Source organism: Pholcus phalangioides, unplaced genomic scaffold (genome assembly GCF_987345545.1).
Source record: "Pholcus phalangioides strain wild (caught in Gottingen) unplaced genomic scaffold, Ppha-v1.0 ptg000008l_1, whole genome shotgun sequence".
NCBI lineage: Eukaryota > Metazoa > Arthropoda > Arachnida > Araneae > Pholcidae > Pholcus > Pholcus phalangioides.
In genome coordinates this window covers 22,376,987-22,390,337 of record NW_028301601.1, presented here as the reverse complement: position 1 = coordinate 22,390,337, position 13,351 = coordinate 22,376,987, and the positions used below count along the sequence as shown (strand labels likewise).

The window sequence follows — 13,351 nt, the reverse complement described above, 5'->3', positions numbered from 1 at the left end:
TGTGCCACGGATCGTTTAAGGGTTCTGTAACTGTGTCGCGGGTTACTTGAGTGATCTTTGAATGTGAAAGTGACCTTTGAGGCCTACTTCAGTGATCTTTGAATGTGTAAGTGACCTTTGAGGCCTACTTCAGTGATCTTTGAAAGTGAAAGTGATCTTTGAGGCCTGAAAATGTGCCACGGGCCACTTAAATGCTATGGAATTGTGCCACGGGTCATTTGTAAATGTGCCGCTTAGTTCATTTTTACAAAATTGGGTTTGAGGCAAGCCACATCAGATAACATTCAGGGCCACATTTGATCTGCGGGTCAAGGGTTTACCATATATGTCTTAAAGGGTGGGTTACGATGAATTTCTTAAAGAAAAATTGTGAGTTCTTCAAATAGCATTGAAATTAATAGAAAGCGATTATAATAACACATATAAACACAGGGCCGTCATTTCAACTTTTTCCGGGGGGGGGGGGGGGCGAAGCACATGTACTCAATGTATGTATATATATTTGTATATATACATATATATATAGGCCTATATACCATTTTTAATGTATTTTCAAAAGCCGGGGGGGGGGGGAAGGGCCGTCGCCCTCTAGATGATGGGCCTGCATATAAAGGTAATATTTTTTGCATTAAAAATATTTTTTTTTCGTCTGGGGGGGGGGGGGGGAAGGGAAAGGCGCACGAGATCCCTATGCCCCCGCCCCCCTCCCGCGTACGTTTCTGATCCCACCAATATGCCCACAATAGGAGGTAGGGGGCAGTGATGACGAAATTTTGCTGACTTTTGCTGCTGACAAGGGTGGGGGGGAAGAGGAGGTCAAAAATGGGTAAATATTTGCTTACGTAATACTTGAACGGCCCCTATGTGCGTTATATGCGTTGCCGTAATGTATTTATGTTGTCAAAGTTAGGCTTGTCTCGTGTTCTTGCTGTCACAGACATCTGTCTTCCATATTTTTTTAAAAGTGAAAATGGTAAATGTTTGAATTTTCGAATAATGCAAGTAGCATGTTAAAAGTTTGCCTAGTCTCAGTAGAGAAACTTTTCCCGAATAGGACAGTAGCTCGCATTCATGCCTCGAAGTTGTAACCTCAGAAAACTAACTTCAGTCGACCACTAGTGTACCGCCAACGAAGTTCGAACCTGGATTCTCAGGATTAGTTCCACCATGATGCTGATGCGTGTTATTGTTAGTGTCACCTCTGGAACAGTATATATACATAACATGGCTTGGGAATTCATTTTATTTTATCCCGAGAACAAGATCTATTAATTGTTTTTCTAAGAAAGCAGTGAATATAGCTAGTTGTAATATCTTACCGTACGATTTATATCGCGATATAAATCATTGATGTGGTCGTAACCATAAGCCGTTGAAAATGCAGTATTTGTACGAAATATTTACAAAGTCCAGCTGAAAAGAAAAGGGACGTTGAACAGCTACAGTCTCAAGTCTATGAATGTTCGCTAGAATTTCGTTTTTGAGAAAATACACGCAATTACGAGCGCAAACTGAGAAAATTCCGGCGGTTTCTTCTTGGATTTGAGACACGGTGACCACAAATGTAGTATATTTATTTCCGAATGCAATGACCGGAAAATTCACCCAGGAACAGCTTAAGGACTTCAGGCAAGCCTTCAACTTATTCGACAAAGATGAAGACGGCGTGATATCGGCCAGAGAACTAGCCACCGTTATGAGGACTCTGGGCTTGAACCCGACAGAACGCGAAATCCGGGACATGATCAGGGAAGTGGACGTCGAGAACGACGGTACCTTAGACTTCTCGGAGTTCGTAACCCTCATGGCCAGGAGGACGAAACACGTCATGACGGACGAGGACATCAGGCACGCGTTCTCCGTCTTCGACGTGGACGGCGACGGATTCATAACGGCCGAGGAGCTGAGGCACGTCATGACCCATCTCGGTGAGAAACTCACGGAAGCCGAGGCGCGGCAAATGATTAAAGATGCGGACATCAACGGCGACGGCAAAATCGACTACGAAGAGTTCACGCGTTTGATGCTGTCCAACTAAGCAGTGGTCCTCTGAACCGATGTTTGTACAAGTTTACGTTAGATTTGAACTTCAATATAATTTTCGCTCCCGGACGTTTCAGTTTTAATAGTGTGTTTCGCAATACTATTGACGCGCTCATCTATCCCTTTTTTGTAAAAATTTAATATATTTTGGGTGACGTCTTTAGAAGACGTGACAACTCCTGAAAAAAAGTGTTGACATTTTCAAGTTTCAAATGTCTCTCACATGATTATGAAGATGCTTATGTGCAGAAGCGGAGATAGAGTTTAACATCTCATTGGGCCATTAATTTATAATTCATCTCTTTCAATAAATTTTAACATTGCACAGCTCTATTTTATGAACCATATGTATTAAAAATAATTGGTCAACATAATGCAACATTCATGTAATATTCATTCAGGAACGTGTCGCGTGTGTGTGTTGTGTGTATGCTTGGCCCTAGCGTATTTACGTTGTAAGAGTTAGGCTTGTTTTGCGTTATACGGGTGACATCTGTCTTCCATATTTTGAAGTAAAAGTTTCAAGCGCTTCAATTTTCATGTTATGTAAGTATCGTATTTAAAATCTGCCTGTTCTCTGAGGAGAGACAAATGGGAGACCGCCTCACACACACAGCATTCAAATATCTTTCACCTCATTCGCTTGCTTTTTTTTCAGAGCACCATTTGGCCATATTCTGGCATTTCCTTCGTTTTCCGTATCAGGAAGAAAATGTCCGGGAAGGGCGATTGCGTCTGTTCCAAACGGCAAATTGATAGAGGCGGAATTACGGTTTTGTTGCCTGTGGGCTACACAAATTTTGCCTACCTTTTCCTATTCTTGTTCATTTTTCTGGATCATTCATTCCTTAAATATGCCATCCTGTAAGTACGCCCTATATATAAGTGACTCTTTTGATCACTCGAATGTTTTCGCAATTTTCTTTGTCACTCACTTACCTGATTTCTTCTCACGTCATTCTTTTGGTCATTCACATGATTGCACACTCTCTAGGTCATTATTTTGGTCACTCACTGCATGGCCCAAGGGTGGGGTTTACAGGGATCCAGCTCGGAGCACCGGGATGATTTTCATCATTCTTGTTTGTGTTTTCACACTATGAATTCATTATAGAAGCGGACAATCTGACCTGGCGCCCACCAAAGATCCCAGTCTGGGGGGGGCCCTGCTAGATGGACGTGATGATTGAATGTGGAGGCCATGACTCACTGACCCTTGCTCTTTAGGTCCCTCTTTTGGTCACTCACTGACAGGGTGGGTCTATTGTTCTCTAGGTCACTCTTTTGGTCACTCACTGACAGGGTGGGTCTATTGTTCTCTAGGTCACTCTTTTGGTCACTCACTGACAGGGCCTATTGCTCTCTAGGTCGCTTACTGTCTTGGCCACTCTTTCGGTTACTCACGTGATTGCATACTTTCTAGGTTACTTGTTTGGTCACTTACTAACCTTTTCCCTCGCTTTCCAGACAGAGGGGGATTTGTGGTTTATCCTTCTCTCTCCCATTTTCATTAATTTACCACTCATTTCTAAAATTTGCCACCCCTTCTGAATTTGACGCTTGTGCGTCGCTGTATCCTGCTAAGCCCCCCCGTAATCTCTCCAAACCGATAAAAATAAAATTTTTCTCCTCCTGCAGTTGACCCTTCGTGTAATTAGAGTTTAATTGTTCGAAAAAAGATATGCATATACATATGTTTCACTGCATACAGCTATCGTCTTGATAAAACTTTAATTATTATTATTCTCCGGGAAAGGAAAATCCATCGATCACTTTCATTTTCACACGATACATCATCTTCACAGATCGTGACAATCATTCGCGAACTTATTATTCTCATCATTAACATGTGGGTCACACGATCTCTTTAATTAACAAAAAAATATCAGACAAGTGACATAGAGTGTGACATGTACATTAACTATTTAAGAAACTTGCTGCAAATGAATGATAGCTTTTCTTGATATTTGTTGTCTGTGGAAGAGAAACCCTTTCCTCACCACGTACAATAACTAACAAGCCGCTCATTAAAAATAAGCAATCAATCTTTTGTGTTTCGGGAGCAAAATCCATTGCTTTCAAACCATGGGTTCATGATCTGAACTGAATAGAGTTGCTCAATTTAGTGCACCCAAAGCCTGGTTTAAACGAAGACCCCCCTCTAGTCTTTACGTAACAAAACCGAAGGTGACTGGATTGGTTATCAATCTTGACATTTCTACGAAGACGTGACGATCATCGTAAATGGCGTTCAACCAATGAATGCTCCCAAACTAATCAATTTAAGGAGATTCTAAGTAATTGAGATTGGTGATATCTTTATCATAGGGGCTATTCTGACAATCTTGTGCCGTATAGCTCTACATCACTCTACCCATTATAAAAGATCTCATCCAAAAGTCTTGAGTAACCTTCCAAAGAATGAAGAGGATTTTCTTCCATTACAAATCACCCGAGGTCTCGGATGCTTCCATCTTGAATCACAAAGTAAAAGATTCGTATTTCAAATTGGCTTTCATTTCTGTTTCCATCTTAGATTTCGGCAGTGGTCTCGTCAGAAAGGAAAGACTTCTCCCGCTTCGACTCCTCCTTATGTTTCTCAGTTTTGTTTGTTACTGCTTACAGTTCTTCCTGGCGTTGGTGGTGAGATGGATCAGGAAGACTGATGACAACTTGATGAGCATTGGCGGTACGCTCGCCATACACGTCCTGTTTTGGTGGAGCATCGTTTCCAGGGGCAGAAAGATGCGCCGTCTTCTGAGAAGGATACATTCCGCACAGAAACGGGTTTTCCGAAACAGGAAGATTAAAGCCAAAAATAGTGTCATGCAGATTATAGTAATGTTACTGGCATTCTTATTCATACCGTATGATTTCATACAGAAATATGCCCTCGATGAAATGGTATTGAATCTGAGGTATTACGACATTATTTATGAATTTCAGAACAACGACAGTCCAACAGGGCTCTTGTTTGGCGGTTTCCTAGCCAGTTTTGTGCTTGTGATGGCGCACGTAGTTCTGCAGAACACGTTTATATCCTATTACATGTGCATATGCAACGAAACCAAAAATCTACTGTCCGCTCTGATAACGGAATCGAAAGATCACGCCCGAGATGTTAACCTGCTTTTCAGTAAGTGTCGGATCGTCGGGGAAGTCCTCGATGAAGCCGAAGAACTCATGAACTTCCCCGCAGCGTTGTATACGGCAAAATCATTCGGTGTCTTACTTATGTTTCTGCTTGTCCTTCTCGGCATAGAGAACGACATATGTACCAACCTGTCAACTTGCATCACACTCGGCGTGTTTGTGGTGGTCGTCACTATCGGCAATAGCACCATGTTGCAAGCTGCTGCCAGTTTTCACGAGGAAGGTAAGAGGTTGAAGTCGGCCATGAGAGCTAACCTCTCTGATAAATTTCTGATGAAGCCCAGCCGCGGTGCGGAGTTTCTCCTGGAAAGCGTTGAAAAACGCGAGATTTCTTACAGTGGATGCAAAATGTTCAGATACACTAGGAGTTTCATTCTTGTTTCGATCGGGACCATGTTGACTTATTCGTTACTGATCGTGCAGCTTCAGTCTATAATTAAATAAAGGACCTACTAACACTTTTTTTTATATGGTGAAAATGGTCTTTTACCTGCACAAAGCATTTAGATTTAGGATTTCTTAGAAGATATAACTATCTCTCATGATTTCCAAGAAGATTTTACTTTGTCTCAGGATTTCTTAGAGAAGATTTAACTATCTCTCAGTTTCACCCAATTCGCTTTGGGGAGCATTATAAAAGGAAAAGCAAGATTAGAAAACTATTAGGTTGATGTGCTTATACTATTAGCTGTATAAATCTGTGCAAGAAGTCTTGAGCAGCGCTGTTAATAGCATGGGGTTTTATAGTTATTCATGGGGGGTTCCTGGGGGGAAAATGATGTATTGGACATTTACCAGGACCCACCCAGAGCTATATAGTAAAGGCTTCTTCATCCCTTCAAAGTGGCTCCACCTTGGCTCAGTGGGCATGGTCTCGGAGCTGCTGTGTGACGTCACCGCCCCGATACTTTTTTAGTACACTGCATCAGCACACAAAACATTCTGTATTGACGTGGCTTATTTTCAATTTCAGTTACTTATTTTATTGTTTTAGCAACCCCTTTACGATCAGGGACTTGATATTGTATTGCGTCCAAACGCCAGTGGAATAAATTCATTCCACCTGACTGTTTTTCAACCTCTTTTTCCCTCATGGCGAAGGTTTATTTTAACCATATAAAACAAATTATGCGTGTTTTTCCCTCTCTTTGTTCTCTCCCCACCATCGTGAAATCTCAACGAGATAATGATCAACTGAGATAACGATGGTGTTGGTTTTGCTCAGCTTTTTCTCTCTCCTTCTATTCCATGGCATTCTCCCCCGCCCCCCACACACACTAATCTATATGTATCTATACTATAATGTATCTTTCTCAGAACTAATCCCTCTATTTTATACTACACATATAAGTGTGAGAAAGGGAACAAGTAAAAAGAATCTACAAAACAAGTTAGTAGGTGAGTGTGAAAAATATAGTTTCACTGTACTCTCTTGTATACTCTCTTATACCATCATCTCTGTACTGTCACTCCCCCCCCCCCCACACCTAATTTCTTTTTTTATTTCTTTCCCTTTCTTCCTTTTTTTAACGTAGCACAAGGCTGCCACATTTATTGCCTATACGTCTAATACAGATCATTCAAATTTATCACCAGCAGTTTGTACGCTATGGGGTTAAATGAGATATTTCTCGTTGTAGCGTGTGGTATTCTTTATAATCTTTTTATAATCTATAAGATAAGAAATTATTTAGATCCAAGAAATATTTGGTGAGTTATAATGTCTTTTGATATTATAGCATTCAAAATAATAATATAATAACTACAAACATTATAGATTAAGATTTATTTAAATATTTTCTTCACATGTTTTTTGTTGATGTTGTATTGATAGTAACGAAGTCAACACTTCTAAAAGCTACACCTAATTCAAATGAAAACAAAAAGATTATTAAAAATTCTATAAAGTTCAAACTATAATTCAAATTATATCGTCTCATTGTTATATTGTCTCGAGTTGGCTTTCAATCAACCCAACGAAAGTTAATTAATGTACATGATTCAACTGAAATTGATCCGAGAAAAATATTCTTAGTGGAAGTTACCAAAGCAAATGTTACTTACATGAGGTATTTTCCATTTTTATGACCTTAATGAATGAACGCCAGGGGCTTTGCCAGCGGACTTATCCCGTTGCCGAGATCTCTTCCAGCCCAGTTTCGTGGAAGAGTCTTTAACAAAGTGAGTGCACCTAACAGTCTGAGTGTGTAGCTATTGTTGCGCTTGATATTTCAGTGCTGCCATCTATATTTCAAACTGTAAGCGAAGTGTAATGATTGAATATTTGTTACGTTTTAGGCCTGTCGCTCTCTGTGGCGAGACTTTTTAACGGGGAGATCGGCTCGCATTCGCGCCTTGAGGTTGGAAACCAGAGAAAACCAACTTCAGCCGACCACCACTGTGGCGCCGGTGGGGTTCGAACCCGGATCCTCGCGATGCGAGTCCGTCACTATGACCACTCGACCACCACAGCGGCCATTTTTATGACCTGAAAACCAAGAAAATATTGTCCTTAAGCAATGTATTTGTGCCCTAAAAAACTAAAATATGCCGTAAAAAAACCTAAAAATATGCCGTAAAAAAACCTAAAAATATGCCGTAAAAAACCTAAAAATATGCCGTAAAAAAACCTACAAATATGCTGTAAAAAACCCAAAAATATGCCTTATAAATATGATTGCCATATTTCCTGAAGAAAAATACGGGAAATCGCCAAACATTGTGGAAAATTGCTGATATCGCCGAAAATCGTCAAAGAAAGCCGGGAAAAAACTCCCCTTTCCATTGTTCTGCTGAAAGGTGCAAAAATAATGCTCTATAATATGAAAATATGCCTTTAATCCTGAAAATCATAAAAAATACCTTAAAATTGTTTGAAAAAATGCCCTATATCTCGTAAAAATAGCAAACATGCAAAATCATGGGAAAAAAAGCAGTCGTAAAAATCAGCCAAAAATCCCAGTATTCATAAGCAAATACAAAATTTATTATTTTAAATGCTTAAATGGTTGAAGGAAGCAAGCCACACAATAAATATACGATAATCAGAATATACTAATGACAATAATCGGAAAGGTAATTATCGGAGAGAATTCGGTGCCTTGATAAGGCGACCTATTCAAGAGGCTATAGGTGAAATAGGTGAAATGGACGACTTCAGTGACGTCACAAGCCTCACGCGAAGGCTTTCTGCTATAGAAGGTGTTGACTGCATTAGGTTCTGTCAGAGCAATGACGTCACGCATGCAGACAGTTGGCGCGGATTCCAGCGTGTTATGAAACAGCCCTTACTATACAGCCCTGGGAACCCCCACAGCTGATGTGATTGTAATGTAAGATTGATGTGTTTCTGACCTATATCTGCTTGTGAGACCTGTTTATCCAGTTGAATAAAACGGGGTTTCAAGTTATTTCAGGGTTTTAATGTTTCCTTTTCCGGGTGTTGTGGTTTGTACTCTTAGACTTGTCAAAGAGTCGGATTTTTTCGGCACAAGAAAAAATAAATTTGTTGAAATTCTTACCGAAAGGTGGCGCTATGTTAACAAAATACACTAAGAGCATCTAGATCAGTGGTTCTCAAATACTTTTAGTTCGGAAACCCCCGGAAATCTTCATGCTACAGCAATTCATTAGCGAGAATTTTCACGAATATGTAGGACATTCTATCCAGTAACTAGTAAATGTGATGCGTTACCGTTACCGTGACATGTGATATGAAGCACCGGCTTATGCCGCATCTTCTCCATCATAGGGGACTTTTTTTACCTTAAAATTTCAAATGTAGCTGCTATGCCCATTGTAGAATTATTAAATGAGCATAGGAAAATGTGATGCGAGAGCAATTCCACCTACTAGACTACTTCGTAACCGCACATGAACCTCGTATGCATTCCTCTGCCGAATTTCCAACGAACTGGTGCATGCCTGAATGTGCGTGTACGTGTTATGAGTGTGAAGTTTTGTTTCACAAGTACAATTTCTATCAAATCGTAACTATTACTACTGCAGACTACCGACATTGCAATGATGTTTTTGCGTTTCGGTGTTAATTTAGTTAAAAATTTTCTTTTTAAATATTTTATTTACACATTATTATTATTTTCCAACTTGGCATTAATTTTTCTTGAAATTCTGCAATTTGGCCGTGAACCCCTGGGATCCAAGCACCCCCGAATGGGAACCGTTGATGTAGATCAGGATCAAATTCGGTCATCAATTCCAATCGAAGAATCATAAATGCTGTATTTTTTTGTTTCATAGGTGACAGCAGTAGTTCCAGTTCAGTGATGTTTCTTACATGTATAATATAATGAATATACTTATTTCCAATATTTTCTAGAAGGCACATTTTATTTTTACTCGTTTATTGGTCATGGATAAAAGCCACAAAGGAAGGCGCCATTTTTTTTCATAGTGAATAAGTTTGTAAAGCATAGACGTTTAGAGTCTGAGAATGACTGAGAGAATTCTACCCTGTACACAGAGTTTTTTGGTGAGCAAGAGGAAAATTCTCTATATTGTATGTATAAGGTAGCATACTTTTTTGTGATTTCGCACAGATATTTAGGGATCAAAATTCTGTGCGCAGAAAAAACAACCTGTCTGTGTCTACTGTTTGGGAAAAAACGGTTAGAGAGCACATTTCATGTCGGAATAAAATATTTCCTTGGATTCTTAGAACGCAGAATTTACGAATACTTTACGGAACACCCAAGGACATCTAGGCACACGAGTCTCAACTGGGAGCGGTACGGGGACCCATGGGCCTCCACATACCGCAGTGGGGCCTCTTAGACTAGGATTTCTGGTGAGCCCCCAGGTCAGACTCTACAAGGGAGATATTGCCTACTTTGGGAAACATTGATTTTCACTCTACTTAATGACCACTCATTTTGAACGACAATATAATTAGTGCTTTTTTTGAGTGATCGTTTTTGGATACCGACGACTTCCACAACCAAACCATTAAATACTTTCAAATTCTTTTCTTTTTTTGGCATACAAATCGTATCGTGAAATTCACCATCCAATGTATATTCTGTGGACTTACAATTCTTTTCTATTCTGTTTCTGACTGCTCTCTGCTGAGTCAGACCCGATAATACACGGCAGGGTATAATTACTTGTTTGATTTGTCCTGAAGAAGAAGGGGGGGGGGCTGTTGAATGTGTCATGCATTCTTCTGATTTCAAATACGATCGATTGTGCATTTTTCGAATTGAGTTCAAAGGAAAGTAACGTTGGAATCACGAGGATATCGATCAGAGTTTCGTCCTATTGATACTAGAGCGTACGTGATGGGTGTGTTTGTTGCCACCGTGCGAGGTGGATTCTCGCGTTGAATTTGTTGTCATAGAAAGCATTCTGCTTCTATGAATGATGGCGATAGTTTTTTCTACTTTGGAAAAATTTTCCAATTAATAAAGGCTCGTGTCAAATAGATCAAGATGGAAGCAAAGAAATCTCAATGTCAAGGCTCGGAAGAGAAAATCCCTGTAGGCATCTCTCCGGAGGACTCCGATTGCAACTGGAGGAACAGTAACGTGGACACAGTGAAAGGTTCATCCTTCAAATTGGCTTTCCTCGCCGTCTGTGTCGTTGATTTCAACAGCATCAAAATGGAGGAGAAGAGATATCTCGTCCCATATCGGGCTTTCCTTTTGACCTTGAGTCTCTTTACTTACAGTTTGCATTTCATTTTGGCGTTGATAACCAGAGTGATTAACGAGTCTACGGTGTTTCTTACTTCCGGGCAACTCGCAATACAAGTCGTTTTCTGGTGGAGCATCGTTTCCAGGAGCCAAAGAATGCGCCAACTCCTACGGAAGATACATTCCTCCCAAATGCTGATAGGTCATCAAACCATCACAACAAGATGGCAGAATAACGTCATGCAGGTTGCAATATTGTCTTTGACATGCATCTACATGTTATTCGATATCCTCCTGAAGTACGCTAGTGGAGAAATTATTGGTAACTTGAAGTATTACGACGTCACTCACGTATTTACGGGCGGGACAAATTCGGCGGTACTCTTACTTACGGCAATATTATTAAGATGTATCGTCGTGATGGCGCATATGGTCATGCCGAACGCCTTCATCGTATATTTCATGAGCGTATGCAACGAAACCAAGAAACTTCTGTCGGCTCTGGGAGCGGCTTCCAGAGATCATCCGCGGGATGTCATCCTGCTCTTCAATAAGTACAGGATCGTCAGTGAAGTTCTAGACGAAGCCGAAGAACTGATGAACTTCCCAGCCCTGCTATTCACCTCCAAGTCATTCGGCGTGCTGCTCTACTGCACGCTCGTTCTCTTCCGAATGGACAGCAGCATATGTTTTCTGAGTTCTCTGAATTGCGTTTCCTTCGGGGTCTTCTTGTCGATTGTCACGATCAGCAACTTCTCGATGCTATTCGTCGCTTCCGGGTTCCACGAAGAAGGACGGAGATTGAAATCGGTCGTGAGAGCCAACCTGTCCAAGGACTGTCTGAAAGGATCACGTGGAGGAGAGGAGTTCCTCGTGGAGACGATAGAGAAACGCGACATCTCTTATAGCGGCTTCAAGTTGTTCCGATTTACCAGGAGTTTCATTCTCAAATCCGTTGGGACGATGCTGACGTATTCTCTGTTGATTGTGCAGCTTCAAGAAAGCCATACCAAGAAAAGCACCAGGGCAGGCTGAGACTATCTTCAGCAATCAGCACTAATCTCACTGGTGACAATCCTTCCTAACTGTACATGTGCGACACGTAAACCTCCCTCTGGGGGACTTCTAACGAATTGGTGCATACTGGAATGCGTGTTTATGTGTCACCCTAATGTATTTATGTGAATCAGAATTGTACGTATTTTGTATTCTGATTGTGCTGCCATCAGTCTTCTATATTTTGAAGTGAAAGATACCCAAATTTTCGTGTTATGTAAGTATCGTGTTGAAGCAGCACCTCCTAGAGATAGAGCACTGTTTGGTACATTTAGCACCATGTACCTCTGCACTGTTTGCCATAAACGTCATTCGGACTACCTATCAAGTTTGCCACATTTTGAAACACAGCATTCTATTTTGTTTCTTATTATTTTGGCGTAGAATCTTCTTGATTGGCTCACAAATACCGCATAGTGATTGGACGTAGAGCATAGAAATCACCAATTCTGAGCCCGATCATTTCTTTTCCTCACAACGATGATACTGGCACGAGCAAAGAATTTTTTTTAACTGAATATTCTGAGGGAAAATGGAGTACCTACTAACATCACAAGCAGACTGCGGAGGCCTTCTATCTCTAGGTGGTGCTGGTTGAAGTCCAAACTGCCTTGGACGAACCGACAACAATTGTGGCCTATCGCTTGATGACTTACTGCCTGCTACTTCACCAAACACCAACTCTGGCTATATCGCAATTTACTGCCATTAGTGAGATGGGTTGGAAGTGAAGGCGCTGCCTGTCGGTGGTCGCCTCGACTTCGTTAGGGAAAATATCTTATTTATACCCTCCCTTGGGTTCGAACCCGGGACCCTGACAGCAACCTTCACGATGGTAGACGAGCATCTTACCACCATGCCACTCGGGCACTGCGGCATAGGCTGGCGCTACATACTGGCCCAATATTACTTGGCGAAAATTTGCTTCCAGAACACTCTGCGTGTTATGACTTGGCGTTCTTCGGCCAATGTGTGGCCAGACGGATTGAAAATCTTCAATGAAGGTAGCTTCTTTGACTTCGGGTGGAGGCCTAGAACGTCTGGTTCACAGAGGCAGCTCGAAGCAGATATTTTCGGGATATTATGCTGAGGTGGACTGGAAAGGAATGTCATCTTGTCTCCACCGGGACTCAAACCCAAGCTCTCTTGCATACCGGTCAAGCATGGGTGCCATCTACACCACAGGAGACACGACCCTGACTTCCTTATTTCACGCTCTTGGCGTGAGGAGCTGAAGCAGAGGCATTAGTAGTCTCTCTTAACTTCGGGAAATATCTCCCAGGTGAGACAGTAGAGAGAGAGAGTAAAGTTTCCCCCGATTTCCTATCGGTCGTAGGTCCTCGGCTGTACCTCCACTACGATTCCAGGGCGAAATAACTGGATTCTAGACTCCCAAAAGAAGAAAACAACACTTTATTTAATTTATTATCCAACACCTCCACGAAACC

The 13,351-nt window shown here is 41.2% G+C and overlaps 1 pseudogene; it reads left to right on the top strand.

Moving 5' to 3' along the window:
- The first annotated feature begins 1,588 nt into the window (after positions 1–1,588).
- LOC149084007 (uncharacterized) lies at positions 1,589–2,038 on the top strand (annotated as a pseudogene).
- Positions 2,039–13,351: the final 11,313 nt, after the last annotated feature.